Below are 16,498 nucleotides of genomic sequence, written 5' to 3'. Positions count from 1 at the left end.
GTGGGTACACCTTCTGATCCACTCACATAACTCGTGTCATTCAAACGTTCGAATGCTCAGTTAACATAAAATGACCCGATGCAACGTGCAATACATACCGAATGTGTTGACCCAACAGTATGAGTGTGCCAACATTTCAGGAACCACCACTTCCTTCCAGGTGCAGACAAGACCTTCGCAACACCACGATACCATAAGTTCTCAACCTTTCTCCAGTGTGTATTAGTGTTCCGAAGGTCTATTGAAAACGAGCCGGCATCGATATCAATCTTTGAATCTGCACGGCGGTAGAGCTCAAAAGCACCGATAATTCCCTGGGGTGTCTGGAGATAGGTTGCTGGAGATAGCTCATACAGTGTTAGCCGCTTTAAAACTCTCAGCACGATTTCGGCAGCCTTTGTGTAAGTTCCGACGGTGGACTGACTAAACTTTGATGACATCATCGAAGAGCTGTGGTCGCACCGACAATCTTGTGTTTCGAACTTTCGGTAAATTATAGCCGCTACTACGCACCCGTGTGTCAAGACAATGAGAATAAGCTATCGGATCTTTGCGTTTCTATTGCGATGCCAATACACACACATTGTTTCTATTGCGCGTTTCACCTCTGTTGGAGAAGGTGTTACAGCCTTGCCAAGCATGTTCTGTCCCCCGGCAGGTCCTCAGACAAGCAAACTAACGCTTGTCCCATCCTACAGTTGGCGATACAAGGTCCTCAGACCTTCATAGAATCGCTCTTCGCGATGCCATCCACTGGATTAACAGTGGCCATGCCCCCGCTGTGCTCGCATCCTTCGATAAATCCAAGGCATTTGATCGTGTGCGACATGTATACCTGTTCTCTCGGCTGAGGACATATGGGTTCGCCGTTGCTTGGGTCATGTGTGTGGAAATGTTGTATAGGGGCGCTAGAAGCGTTGTCTCTGTCGCTGGCGGCCTGTCGTCCCCCTTTGATGTAACTTGTGGGGTCCGTCGAGGATGTCCTCTCTCCCGCCTTGTACGCCATCGCCACTAACCCTCTACTCGAGAGACTGTGCTCGCTTCCTGTTACTTTGGCGCTGCTCCACCTGTTTTTGCGTTCGCGAACGACATCTCTGTGATCGTTTCTCGCGAGTGTTCCCTACGGCCTCTTTTGAAGGCGTCTGAAGATGATGGAGCTGTTTCAGGGGCAAGACTGAATAGATCAAAAAGTGCAGCACTGTTTTTGAACCTCTAGCCCTCCTGCGGGGCTCCTTTCCGTGTTCCAGTGAGGCCAGACGTCAAAATTCTTGGTGTGACTTTTGATTGCACTCTAGCGTAAATTGGCCACGTGTGTTTAATCGTTGCAGAGCTATCCTGCGGCAGCTTAAGTTTGTTGATTTGCCCATCACTTTTCGCGCTCATCTGCTAGTGGCCTGGTACTACAGTCGCTTATGGTTCATAGGAGTCGTTGCCACGCCGCCACCACTAATTCGTACAGCCATCACTAGGCACGCGTTCCGTTTTCTCTGGGGTGGTCCGGTGGAGTGGGTCGCGAGGTCCCGCTTGCACCGTACACGTGACCAGGGCGGCTTAGCCTTGCCGGTGGTGCTCGACCAGGGATTTCCCTACACACCCCACCCAGGGGGGGGGGGTGTACACCCTCCCTGCATTTTTGCAACACCCCCCCCCCCCCCTCTGAAATTTCTCAGGTGACCCCACCCAGCTCGGCCACCGACACGTTCTAGTAGTGAGTCTGGCGCAGCGAATTACATCCTGTACTGTCAAACTTGGGCTGTAGGACCACGTTCATGCAGATGATCGTACCATGCATTTGTCCAAAATCATTTGAAAGTGACTGTTCAATGCATATATTGCGCGCATATATGAGCATAAATGCGTGCGGGCACGCAAACTCAATGTGGATCATCAAGAACCATTTGCGCCCAACTCAATCAAGCGGGGTATTCCGCTTTCTTCGTCTAAGGTTTTCAGTTGCTAGGTATTCATTGAGCTTCGTGAGACAAGGTGCTAGTCTTTTTTCTTTGTCGGATGTTTGATTATGCATCTTAATGTTGAAATGCCGTTCATAATGAATCTGTATTCTAATGTACTGTGTTCTAACGTAATAACATGTACAAATAAAACGGGAAATATGTCACCATTGTGCCACGATACTTTCCGTGTCTAAGAAAAATTCCGTAAGTGGAACCTTCACCGAGCATAACCCCCCCCCCCCCTTGAAAGCTCGCCCCCCCCCCCTCCCCCCAGCAGTGAATTTCTGGGGAAATCACTGTGCTCGACAAGTGCCTTGCACTTCAGTCGCGCGTTTATTTCGAAGCATTGCACACTCCCGAACTCCCAGCGTGCGCATTAGTGCAGTATTCTCTTGGATGTGCCACCAGGTGGTTCGTTGAGAGCCTTAGGTTTCGGCCTAAGTCCGAAGTCCTGCCTCATCAATACTGTGCCTGTGTTGATGTTGTAAGACGTTTACGACTCCAGCTTCCGGACGCTGACACTCAGTTATGGGCTGTCAGCGATTGCTATACAGCTATCAGGGAGTCTTTGTGTCAGGGAGTCAAGCTGTCTTTGTGTCAAATCACTGCGGGCTGGCTAGACGCCCGCCGCGCCAGTCTTCAGTGGAAGTTGGCCCACGATGTTCTTCCTCTTCGTGAGCGATTGCGCCGTTTTCATATTTCTCGTTCTGACGGTTGCCCGTCTTGCGGGACGTGTGAAACGGCGGACCACTGTTTTAGGCGTTGCCACGTTCCCCTTTTGTTGTGGCATAGGTTAACGCAAGTATTTGAGCTCTCTACTGTCTCCTGGGCCACCGTGCGGTTCCTAGAACCGTTGCCGGTTCCGCGAACTCAGCGTAAACAATTGGCTTTGTTAATTACTGAGATAAACTTTCAAATTTGGATCCGTCGTTGCCGGCTGGCTTTCGGTGGCCCAGACTTCGGAGACGCAGCTATATTCCAGGCCGTCAGGGCAGGTCTTCGTAGCCACATCGCCCGTGAGGAGGCGCCTTACGGCCTTCTGGAGTGCTCTCGCCGCTGGCTGACGTCTACTCGACTTTTCCGTCACGTTCAGGGTGAGTGGTTCACGTTCAGGGTGAGTCATGTTCTAGCCAGCTTGCTAGAACTGTACTCTCCTCCGCAGCAACTCTCCCGTGTTTGGATTGTTGGCATGGTATGGGCAGTACGAAAAGCAAACTCTCCTAGGGGGTGTTGTTATCTAGCTTGTGGGATTTTACCGAGCAGATAGTGTGAGTGCAAGGGGGGCTACCTCCATCGGTAGTTCGCCTGCTTGATGACAATACACTTGTTTTTTTGCGATGTCATATTCCACTTTTACTGTGGAGTAGGGTGGCGCAAATATTTGGGTTCCCAGCAGTTGATTGGGCCACCGTAAGGTACCTGGACTCGTTGCCGGTCGTACGCGCAGAGCGGAAGCAACTAGCATTGCTGATTTTGGAAATTAACTTCCAAATCTGGATTCGCCGGTGCCGGCTGGCCTTTGGTGGCCCAGATGTTGGGAGCATGGCATTTTTCAGGCAGTGAGAGCCGGGCTGCGTGCACATATCATCCGTGAGCAGTCATTATTTGGGTCTGTGGAGTGCTGTCGCCGCTGGCTTACAGCGACTCGGCTCTTTGATCATGATCAAGGTGAGTGGCATATCAAGTTCTAGTAAGCCCATTAGGACTGTACTGCCCACCCCGTAGCGACTCTTCCGGAGTTTCAGGATTGTTCGCAGGGTATGGCACGTGCAAAAAGCAATCTCCCTTTGGAGCGTTGTTATCTGTAAGATGTTGTTGCTAAGTAAGATAGAGTTTGTGTAAAAGGGACTACCTCCATAGGTAGTTCTCTTGTTTGATGACAATACACACCAGGACCAGCACCAGGATGAGTATATTCTTTTGAGTCGCGGCCTATGTCCCGCGAGGGGGCTTCTGCCCTAAAGAATTTAGCTCATATCGAGAGCAGTTCTTGGTGCTGTGGAGTTCGGATGACGCTGGCTAACTTGGTCTGTGCTCTTCGAAGAAACTTCTATAGGATAGTATGGGACTACCTGCATGATTTATTACCTGTTCTGACTATTTCCTTGTCTACAGCTATAAATTGACTTTTTATGACTATGACTACCCTATACACTACAAGTGGTAGTATGGGACATCCTGCATGATATATTAACTGTTGTTGCTATTTCCTTGTTTACAGCTATTAATTTACTTTTCAGGACTACAACCACTCTATGCACTACTGTGGAATGGCATGAGACTATTTGCATGACTTTTGACCTGCTATGACCATATCCTTGTTTCCGGCCATAGATTGACTTTTTAAGACTAACTACTACCCTATGCACTACTATGAGATAGTATTGAACTACCTGCATGATTCATGACCTGTTAAGAATGTCAAAATGTCCCAGAAATAGTCAGACAGGTCACACATCATGCAAGTAGTATCATACAATCCCAAAGTAGTGCATGCAGTAGTAATAGTCATAAAAAGTCAATTTATAGCTGTAAACAAGGAAATAGTCATACCATAAATCATGCAGGCTGTACCATAATATCCCACTGTGATGGAAATAGTAAATGAAAACATAACCTGAAAATTTAGGATTAAAATCTTTTTTTCAGTCACTTCATAGCTTTGGTTGCGGATGCGATGGTGGTGCCTTGTCCCTTTCAATTTCTTCGTCGGGTCCGTGTTGTACTCCATTAAGTGTTCCAATCGAAAGGCTCTTCAGTGTTGGCAGGAACATCTCTGGACTCAAGTCGCGCCAGGATTAATGATAAAAACTTATAATAATAATTCTCATTGAAATGCAGCTAGTTCAGATGATACTTGAGAATGCCGTGCCTGTTTGAAATTAAAGTATATAGCGTCTACCTGTGCACGTACGGTTGTCCGTCCTGGCTTGTATGCAAGGTAACTGTAAAGTAACTGTATAGTAACCGAGTTATTTGACTAAAACTGTAACTTGTTCCTTTCTGAAGTTCCTTTCTGAAAAAGAACTGTAACTTGATTACTTTTAGACGGTAACTGTCCCGTGACTCAGTGATTTATCCAGACCCCCAACAGCCTTCAAATATTTGGCACCTCCCTCAATTCTTCTTCTTCTTTTTTTTCCTGTGTGCCACTGTTACGATGTAACTGCACTCCCAATTTTTTTGCAACGCCCCGGCTTGCGTTTTCGGATAACCAACTGGCAATAGTTTATTGAGAACCGCAAGCTCAGTGTTGCAAAAAGTTGGGGGTGTATTGGGGGTGTAGTTACATTGTATAACAGTAGTACACAAGAAAAAAATGTTGGAGGTGTTGCCAAACATTGGAGGGGAGCGGGGGAGGGTATTGCGGGAGTGTCTGGACAAACCACTGCATGACTGCCTCAACCTCACATGTTATTAGAGGTAATATTTTTTTTTCGCGTTTCATCCATGTTTCCCTTCTTCGTTTCACACACGCACATATGCCCTTAGTAGAAAATACGTGTAATAATTAGTAACTGGGTAATTGAACTAATTGTTGCCGCTGTACCGTATCTTTAGTGTTGCTATTGCGCTGTCGTTGATGTTGCGCACGTGTTATCGCTTTGTCTATAATTGTAGCCCCGAGACTACGTTTTGTTCTTTTGTTCTTGGACGCGTTTTCGTTCTTTCTATTTTCTTATATTTTACTTGTATTTTTCCTTCTTTTTTTCCTTTTTTGAGTTGCAGAATTGCTCGGGTGCCGAGTTCAATTACTCCACACTTGACTGTCATAGGGAACCTCATTTACCTTATTTAACCTTATTTACAGACTTGTGCCCGTTACCAAAAAAAAAAATGAACTAAACTAATTCTTCCTTTGTGTGGGAGGAAAATTGCTCAGTTAGCTAAGTTATATAGCCTTATTCCATCAAACCCACGAAGAGCACATATTTACGTGGACTACAGCATTCGGGAGACCACCTGCGAAATTCAGTGACCATTTGCAGTCCTGGGGAGTAAATGTTGGGGTTAGGGAACTAAGATTGGGAGTAACTGCAACCTAGGAGAGCAGAAGCCAGAGTGTGGACTGTTCTCCCTTCCTCATGACAAGAATCTTCCAGAATACAACGCGTGCGCAGGGAGCACCGGGATTTCCTGAAATCGTCTATTGTCAACCTTCTCTACGATCTGCGCTGCGTGTGCAACGCGTAAACGTGACGTCATGTCACGTGAGCAAGCGCACTTACAAGTTCGGTCCGTGATACACCTCACAAAACCGTGGCGATTATATTATGATCACAAGCGCGACGCATTCAAACACACGAAGAAGGGAAGAGATGGGAGGGAACACGGTGAAGAGTCGTTCATTTCCAAGTCGTTCATCTGGCAGATGGCGTTGCACGTGGGGGCAACTTGTCTGACGAGTGCTGCCCCCCTTTCACTCAAGGGGATCACTCCCTCCCTCGACAAGTCTGGCCACCTCAAGAATGCCGCTCCATTTGCGTTATTCGAATAGCGTGCCCTGGGACACGCTGTTATTACGTAATTAAAATTGAAATTGGATTGAAGCGCCTCCGCGTGGAAGAGAGAGTGACAACCTCGCCCTGCTTTCAGTCGGCGGCGAAGCCCGTGGGGAGGAATTGCATCACCAAAAGAGTGTTCTGGCTCTTTTTCTTCTGCTCCGATGTGCTTGGAGAGTTCGGAAGGTCGAAAGGAAGGAACTTTGTTTGTCTCCAGCAAACACCTGCTGCAAACGATTGTGCACGTGTCGTGAATGGCAGCGCGGTATCATAAATTATGCCGAGTTTGTTGGTTCTGTTCGAGTAAAGAGGTTGCTAGCTTTCTTTGCGTGCTCTTTTGATCCGAGCAATATTTCTGTAGCGTATGACGGCGTGCGATATACATTGTCGAATAAATCACTCAAAATTGTTCGCCGCTTGTTTTCATCTTGATTACAGCTAGAAACTTCATCTGTTCACCAGCGGCAACAAGCGGCAGCAGGTGCTCAATGAGTTCAGAAAATTCCGGAGAGAGCTCAGCGCGGCTTTGAACTATGGGAACTTGCTGGTACATAGGAGGAGAAGGTATCCAAGCTGCTTCGGTCGTGGATTCTTAGAAATGAACTTCACCGCATAGCAGGCTCCTAGCCAACCATAATCTCGAATGACATCGTTATCTGCCCTGATTTGTTGAAAACGGGAGGCGTGTGACAATTATGAACACAAAACCGAAGGCGGACCTTTTTGTGTCACAAAAAAGGCGTACGCCTCCCGTTTTCAACAAATCATGGCAGATAACGATATCATTCAAGATTATGGTTGGCTAGGAGCGTGCTGCGGGGAAGATCATTTTTAAGAGTGTGTCTACCCACTTCGCCTATTCTCATTTCGCCTAATGCTTTTTATCAGATTATCTCCCTACACCCCTCGCCATGTTCCCTCACCCGAAACTGCGCGGGGTCCCAGTTCGCCTAATTATAGGTGCCAGGCAGTCCCATTTCGCATACCGAGTCGTGTCACGTGTAGAAAGGAGGCGGTTCTCCTTCTCCGTTGCACCTATGGGCGTTCCCAGGATTTTTTCTAGGGGGGGGGGGGTTGGCAAGGTGCTTCCAGGCGGGGGACAAGCGTGCAACCCCCCCCCCCCCCTACCACCTCTTTTTCTGGAGGCGGACCGTGCGGGCGTGTAGAGGTTCCTATTACGACATCTGAGAATAATCATGACTACCTATGACCAAACAGCGCACTTTTTCACACGCGACCTTGGAGCTCCAGGGGGGGCACGCCCCCCCCCCCCATTGCCCCCTCTCGGTACACCCATGGTTGCAGCCTGTGCTTGATCATCATTGAAGGTCGCATTTTAAGCAAAATGACTCGCCCACAAAAACGAAAACAGACTCCCTCTGTATAGCAAAGAGACTGCATTTTGCATTCAAAGTCTTCACTCGCGAAGCTCTTCGTATATACATATACATATAGTCATATACCAAGCCCGAAGAAGCCGAACACATTCTTAAAGGGTATAACAAGCATAGTCCAACGACAATGTTTTAAATGTCCGACAGCATCTATACGTATGAGGTCAGCCTTCGTTCGCCGATTTCAAGTTGTTTCTCTCCTCGTCGCGTTATCAAAAGCGAAATTTCTCACTTAATCATTGATGTCCTGTGGAGACATGAACCCGAAAATGGCCTTGCTCAGTTCAAGCGCTCAGGGCAGTTCCACTTCATGTACATATAAGCTATGAGCACACCCACACACACACACAGATTGGATGATGATGAGGTGGGCGATTCACCGCCGCTGCGGCGGTACACCGCTCTATTGCAAATTGGCAGCGGATAAGGCTGATGATGGGGGGAGCACTTTCAGAGATCCGTCAGCAAACCGGTGGAGTGCAAGAACACCGCAAAGAAGACGAAATCATCCCGTTAGGCTACGCAAATATACACCTCATCGTCCATCACTGAAGTATGATGCATGACACGCATTGAAACAAACAAAAAAATATTCAGTATGCATATGTGAAACAATGGAAGATGACAGTAGTCATTTGCACTAAGCGTGTAGATCTGAATTTTCGTTTGTCTGAGACCTATACGGAAACGAATTATTGAAACGGGCTTCAAGAATCAAGCTCCTCATCAGATGCACTTAGGTTCTGCAAGTTGAGTTAATTTCCAATAACGGAATATGTTTATGAAAATAATTGCGCCGCCATATATGCCACGAAGCACGATAAATAAAGTGACAACATGACAGTTGAATGATAGGGTTACTAAGCATGAGCGATTGGGGGACTGACCAAACGTCCGGTGAGCAATTGTCCGAGATCTATAGGATGAGCAACCGCAACATACAGACCACTTACAGTTTATAACTTCCACCGAGTTGCGCGAAAAGGCTATGGCTATACCAGATGTTGGCACCACTGGGAAGACTCGTAGCCCTTCGACGTTTTGATTCGTTGAAGTACCCACTGGGTACCGGCACCGCGGGCGTCGCTCTCGTATACAGAACCACATCGTTCAGTCCTTATGGGCACCCTGCTTTTTTTCTTTTTTTCGCCACACTTGATTAGAACTTTGTTAAGGTGTCCAGACTGCACAGAGGGGCGGAGCCATTCCCTGCTGACGTCCATCAGTGATAGTAACGCCCACTTGTTGGCAGTCTCATTTCGCCTAATGAGATGGCACGACACTCCCATTTCGCCTAAGGCGAGGAATAGGCGAAATGGGACGTAACCGCCTCGGTTCCTTCTCTCTCGGCCTGTTGTCCACGAGGAGTCAAGGTCAGCGAAAACGAAACGTGACGGACAGTCCATTCCAGTAATTTCCCAGCATGCAACGCGTACGCAAGGAGCACTGAATCGTCTACATGATTTTACCCTTTCAGACATGAGCGTTTCTATTGGTTTCTTCAGGTTCTGAACGGAAAGATCTCTGGCCACAGACTCAAATTACAGAAGTTCATCTTGCCCACGGCGGGCTTGTATTTGTTTAGGGTCTTCCAGTTGGGTCAATCATACGACGTCTAAAATGGAGCTTTAGAAATTACCAATCAACAACTCCATGTCATTTGCGGCCCGCTGTGTGCGTAAGAAACAGGAAACGAAGGTGGACCCACGGGCGCATGTTTTTCTCCTTTCTTTTCTTTTCCACACTCTTAAAGCAGTTCTTCTCTGCACAGCACGCAGTTAGCCAAGCATCATCCCGAATAACATATCATTTTCTCCCCTGATTTGTTGAAAATGGGATGCGTACGCCCCCTTGTTACACTTATGCAGTTGCGCTAATTGTCACGAAAAGGCGTACGCCCCACGCTTTGCACAAATAAAGAGTTACAAAGGTATCACTCTGTACAATAGTCGCTCTTCTGCGCGTGCTATGTGGTGAAGTTCTATTTTCATTTTATCTGCGTCTGTGTTTTTTTCTCTCTTCTTTTTCTTTTTTTTATAGATCAGGTACTTCTGCCAGTGCTTGTAGCACTACTCGTTGCTCCTCATCATTAAAGCTTCCCTCCATCTTCGTAGTTGTCCTTTCCCCACCAGAAATTGGAGGGGGGGGGGGGGAAGTGGCCTCACGAAATGAAATACCCTGTTACCTTGATATTAACACAGAAGAACCAAAAGACGCCGTTACATTGATATTAACACAAATGGAACCGGGTTCATTCATGGCCTCGTTGAGTGAAAGCGAACCTGCAATTTTTGCTTTCCCTCTCAGGAAGGTCGACAATGCAGAGACTGCTCTCATTGGTTTCCGCTAACAATTTGTCCAATAATCGCCGCAGATTGTTTGAGCAGACCAATCCGAGTCCTCCCCGCATGGTCACGCTTCTTTAAAGAGAGAGATGAGAGAAAGGGGAATGTGTGAATTGCGGTTTCTTTCGCTCATAAATAACGAACGACACAACGGATGACTCAGGTTCTTTTTGTGTTGGTGTCAAGGTAACGTAATCTTCCGTTCCGCGCGAATAAATTTTCGCATTTTAGTGCCCCTTTCACAATTTATTTCCAACAATTTTGATACGGATTTTCGCGGTGAAAAGTTCACGCGCGTGTGGATGAAAGGTAGTATCCACGTTGGATCTTGCATCAAGAGATCTTGGTTCCAGTACATCACAGCGCACGGAATATTTTGTAGTTGTCAGCTCCTGCCCCCGTATGGCCGTTTTTATTTCCGATATGATGGAGGCCCGATTTTATTAGGCTCCGTATTGTCCAGCACACCGTCGAATCTAACAGGTAACGGGATCATGGTGTCAACCCCTAGAGTACGGACGTTCTGTTGTTTCCCAGATTATCTGTAAATATCTGTTGGAGATGGTGTTACTGGGATGCCTGGATGGTGTTACTGGGTGGTGCCTGGGATGCACTACCAACGCGGGATCGGCTGAGCCGTTGGGGAGTCTCTCGAACATCCACCTGCGTGCGATGCCGAAAAGAAGAATCCGCAGTGCATGTTTTCCGTGAATGCCCTGTGGCCCGCAGAGTATGGTCAATACTATCTCGAAAATATCGCTTGCGGCTCCCTGCTGGGCTCCAGACAAGATCGTACGGTGCAACAGAAGGCAAGCTTCAGGTTCTGTTCACAGCCATTGCAGAACAAGCTCTTTGGAAGGCCCGATGCAGGGACACCATACAGTCCAGGCAGTGGTGCTCCGTGATGATGTTGGTCGACTGTGTTGGAAGTGAGGTGAGGCAGTATCTCGAAAGACAGTTGCTGATGATGGGTGAGACAGCAATTTCGTCTGCGTGGACCTGTGTCAACATAGTCGAGGTTGCTAACTCCCGGGTGAAACTGTTCACATCTTTCTAGAAAGAATGGATAACTTCAGTGCTTCCGAACTTACTTGCGAACGTACATCGTAAAAAGAAAAAAAATGAAAGGGGCAAGGCAGAGGCATGCCACCCTCGTGTAAATAGGCGGCGTTTGTTTTTCGTCTGTGATATCTAAGTAAATCGTTGTGAATAAAACCTTCTCAGAAGAAGAAGAAAAAAAGAGTTGTAAGGCCCTCCCTTCATAGGCAAGTTCCTTACCCGATGACAATACACACACTATTTCATTTTCATTTCATTTCATTTATTGTAACCTTAGGGGCCCTGGGTGGGGCGCTACATAAGGTGGGGGGTTATACAAAGGTAATAATAGTACAAGCGTCTGAATATCTATTCAGTTTGGTTAGTGACAACAGAAAAAGCATACACACTGATGGTCAATAAATTCTCCTCAATTCTGATTACGGGTAATGACACGTGGTAAATTATTCCACAGCGTGGCCATAAATTGATGGTGCGAATACAAGAATCGGATAGTGCGAACATGATGGGGCACTTTGCCTGTGTGAGTATGACGGGATATGAGAGCCGTGGTGGAGGAATACAGTATAATGATTGTCGTGACGGATATGAGTACATTAACTTATGAAAGAAAATCAAACTAGCTATTTTCCTTCTTTCTCCTAGGTCGTGCAGGTTGAGTTCTCTTTTAATTTGTGATACGGTGAATAGTCATTTACGATGAAACGCGCAGCCTTATTTTGTACAGATTGAAGCTTATCTGTTAAGTACTTGTGATGTGGGTTCCATATTATGTTTGCGTACTCTAGTTGAGGTCGAACAAGTGAGCAATAAGCTAGATACTTAATATCAGATGAAGCAAGGTGCAAACGTCGCCGCAGGAATCCTAAAAATTTTGTGGATTTCAGTGTTAAGTTGTCTGTGTGATCCTTCCAGGATGGATTAGATGACAGCAGGATGCCGGGGTATCTGTACGAGGAAACCCTATCCAGGACAAGTGATTATATATAATAGTTGTACACTTCGTTTTACCAATGTTAATTTCCATTTACCAGCCCGTGCACCACGTTAGCAGATTATCTAGGCCTTGCTGGAGAGTTACAGCGTCGGTTTCGGAATGACTTTGGCGGTATATTACGCAATCATCAGCATTACAGCCTAACTTGAGAAGAGGTAGTCATATGCAAGTTGTTTGAATGTAAATTAGAAATAGAGCAGGTCCTAGTGCTGAACCCTGCGGGACTCCGGACTTTACGGGAATAGGAGGAGAAGTAACAGAGTTGATCAAGACAGACTGGGTTCGGTGGTTAAATAAAGGCGCGGATCCATTCTCTAATGTATAAATTGAAATTCAGTAAGTCTACTTTGTCTGTTGTTACTATTGCGTTCTGTCTGTTGCGTTCTGTTGTAACTGTTCTGTCTGTGCAGGGGAGACTTATACCTCCATAGGTAGTTCTCTTGCTGCAAGTGCGAAAGCAGTGGGGCAAAGTTTTAGAACTGCATGGCCTCAGTTGTTGGGGAAAATAAAGCGAATCAGTAAATTAAGGATATAGGGAATAGTAGGCTAAAACATCACGGAAGATGGGCTCACTAATTCTGTGACTCATCTAATCAGTCAACAATACAAAATACACACTGTTGCGTCGTGTAAGCTCTAAGCATTAAGCTCTGGCAGAGGGTTGACATTCAAGTTCTGTTAGTCATGAGTCATGCTCTAGAGTTGGCATCTACGTAGTCCTAATCTAGTCCGTGTGAAGCGTTAAAGGGAACCAGTCTGTGTGACAGGTCTTCTGCTCCGATGCCGATATATGTGTGCATCATTGCGAGTCCGCGTGACTTGACTTCCAATCTGATGCAAGTACTTGTCCCATCCTACAGCTGGCAACACAACCACAACAATACATATGAAACAGAACCAATACCCCTGTCTTCTATGATGGTCGAAGCCAATAATGGCCAACGAATATGCGCTTAACGCTACCAAGTGGTAACTGATCCCAGATATACACGCAAAGTGCACGCAAAAATATACGAGGAAAATATCGTTCGAAGGTAATTTAATTTTAGCTCGCATAGGAAGAAGGGCAGGCACGCATCCCCCCCCCCTTTTTTTTTGTTTTTTCTTCTGTGCAACTTCCATGTAATTATCTACATGAATGGCACAACAAAAACCCTTTTAAAAAAATATCTACTCGATTGCACGAAAAACTGCTTTGAATCCTCCGAATCTAAGAGAACCACTCAGCCCGGAAGGCGTACCACGTACATATACTTCGTTCATTGAGCGCATCAAGTGCTCCTATACATATATCTCGTGTAATACTTTCTGCTTTATGACCGCTACAGCTGTTTTCCCACGAATAAAAATGAAAACAAAAAAAAAACTGCTCTATGCCTCCTCCGTCTAATGCTCACAAATTGCAGGCAGTGCCCAGCGTATAAATTTTCGATCCTATACCGGAGCGCACGGGCTCTACATGAAATGAGGCTGAACGCCAGCAGGAAACATTGCGCTCACTGAATCGGTGCGTTCTCGTGATAAAGGCCGTTTTATCGAATATTTCAATATATTATAAGGGTACGGACTTTCAACAACTGCTTCTTTCTTCGGTACGGTTATACAGCGGGTTCACTGCCCTGCGGTTGCGTCCGCCGTCTCCCGAATGCCCCGCTCTATCAAAATAAACAGAGATTGAAACAGCGCGTGTAATTGCTTTTCAAGAGATGGCGCGAGTCACGATGCAAAGAGTACACCGGTTATTAGGCCTATTATTATTATTATTATTATTATTACTGTTGTTGTTGTTGTTACGTGTACTGTTATTGTTATTATTATGTATTACGTTATTTTTACTCTTTACCCTTATTATCTTTACCTATACGCCGGAATTGCTTATACAACTGTGGTGAATTTTCTCCTATGCCAACACAGCGCGTATAAGCAACGAGCACGCAAACAAACACCAAAACCGACAAAACCGACGACTAAGCAAAATATCGTCATCGTCATCATCCCACAGGGAAACTGAGAAAGATCCCCCACTATGAATGGATATTTCACAGCGGGGCTGCAAACATATTTCTTCGGAGCATGGAATGCAGAAACGCGTCTTCTGACAGATGCTCTCCTCCACCTTTTTTTTTTGTTGTTGTTTTTTTTTTTTTTTGTTTAGATGCGTCTTCTGCTAGTTTTGTCAGTGTACTATTTTCTTTCCTACCTCCGCGCCCTCTACGGCGTAAGAGATTTACGATTTGTACGGAACCCAAACTCACCGTCGTCCATTCCGACCTGCCACTTTTCTTTACTTATGTTTTCTTTTTTCTTCTTCTTTCTTTCTTTGCGCTCCTACTTTGTTTGGTGCTTGTCGCAATTTCGGCTGTTGTGACAAGTTCTTCGATTTTGTGTGTACGTTGCAGAGTCGGCTTCTCTGTTGATGGCACTGGTTTCTTCCGTTCATATGACTGATATTCTCTTTTTTATTTTCATGATTTTTCGCCTCATCATTCACTTGGTTTTCATTTCTTGATTGAAAGTTTGTGTGCGGAATGAAAACTCTGGTGGGAATGGTAAGATAGCGTACTTGTACGCATTATATCTCAATGTATATACATGTATATCAACGCGACATATATACCTTTCGATCTGTACGACCATTTCCACCAGCGCAGGCGAAACGTTGTCACGCTGACTGAAGATAAAAAATATCGCTGAAAACAAACGGAAACAATTTGAAAAAATATGAATGAGGAAGACACAAAAAAGAAATGAACAAAATGATTTGAAGCATCAAATGTAGTCCAATCATCATTTTGGTAGTCCAAGGAGAGATTACCCTCCGAAGCTTGTTGAATGTGCATGAGCTCGCTCATGAGGATTGTTTCATGTGCAAGAACCTGTTCAAAAAGGCGCGTTCATACTTTCTATTATGTTGATGTTGTCAATGAAGTTCCGCAAATCAATCTGAATTTGTGTACGTAATGGCACAGTTCTGTACTTGCAATTTCCGTGTGTTGATCACCTCTTCTTTTTTTGTTGATTCCCAAGGTCCTTCGTTATTGTGAAAAACCCGATGTCTCCCGAGGTTTGCTCCTCGAACATGATAGTCAGAATAAAGTTCAAATGGTGTTCAAGTTCAATTGGTTCATCAATAAAGTAAGTCTTGGTGCTCCTAACCATTTGAAGTCTATTCGGAGAATAGTGAATAGCAAGCATACAGATATCTTGTTTCAAAATTTTCACCGAGACGAAAGTGTATTAAATAAAAAGGAAAAAAAAAACTGTTTCCGCCCGGGATCGAACCGGGGACCTTGCGCGTGTGAGGCGCACGTGATAACCACTACACCACGGAAACGAGGTTGAAAAGTGCTTCTAAAGCGTGTTAATAAGTCAATGACTTCGTTGCCCTATGCATTGAAATATTTTTTTTTTTTGGGTTTTGCGCCATAAAATAGACCTACATAGGGCACAAAAGTACAATTTAGAGGAAATATTAGTCATCGTTTCCGAGGATTACTCCGCTCCGAACATCAATCCAGCTTCAGTTGAACGGACTGGCGGTGATATGCCTTTCGGCCTTTCCATATTCGCTGTAAAAGAACCAGATCAAGACAGTGTTGCATTCGTCGCTTGTTTTGGTTGTTTAGAGACGGAGTTACTTAATCAGAAGCTGTGGACGATGGTCAGCTTTTGATGGCGGTGCGACGGATTTAGTTTCAGTTTCGGAATCCGGGCTGTGGTTACGATTCCCTGAGGACCAGTGTTCTCCGACACGTTGTTAACAATTAGATACTAACAAAATGCAGGACATAGCGCGGCTAGCGTGTTCCCACAGTCTCCTTCTACACACATTGTCAGGTGTGTGGTTGGACGCTGTCTCCTACTCCTTGAAAATGTGCAAGCGGCTTGGGTCTGTCATGGGGGTGGGTGGGGGGGGGCGGTCCTAAGGAAATTTCGTGTTTTGCGGCGCAGCACCGTCCAGGAGATAGGGTTTTTACATAGGGAACACGACCATATTGGGGGCGGTCGCCCCCCCCCCGCCCCCCTTAAATCCGCCCCTGCACGCAATTACCTGTCTGTAATTATTGGTCTGCTAGGCATAGGTTCGTCTGATTTGTATTTTGTTCCCTTGTTCCTTCTTCTGTATGTGCCTTACACCGAGGTTATGTAATTGTGCTGCCCACGGGAGCTAGGTGACGAGAATTTTGAAAGCAATCGGCAGCAATATCGAATTAGTTTAAATAATTTCGCCTACAAACTTCTATGA

General features: G+C 45.9%; 1 non-coding gene across 1 annotated transcript; it reads right to left on the bottom strand.

Annotated features, from left to right (window-relative positions):
* Positions 1–15,513: 15,513 nt before the first annotated feature.
* On the bottom strand, positions 15,514–15,586 carry Trnav-cac (transfer RNA valine (anticodon CAC)). Its single transcript has one exon. It is a non-coding gene; the product is annotated as a tRNA-Val (tRNA).
* Positions 15,587–16,498: the final 912 nt, after the last annotated feature.

This window comes from Ornithodoros turicata, chromosome 9, assembly GCF_037126465.1.
Source record: "Ornithodoros turicata isolate Travis chromosome 9, ASM3712646v1, whole genome shotgun sequence".
Taxonomy (NCBI): domain Eukaryota; kingdom Metazoa; phylum Arthropoda; class Arachnida; order Ixodida; family Argasidae; genus Ornithodoros; species Ornithodoros turicata.
This window is presented reverse-complemented; position numbering and strand designations above follow the sequence as displayed.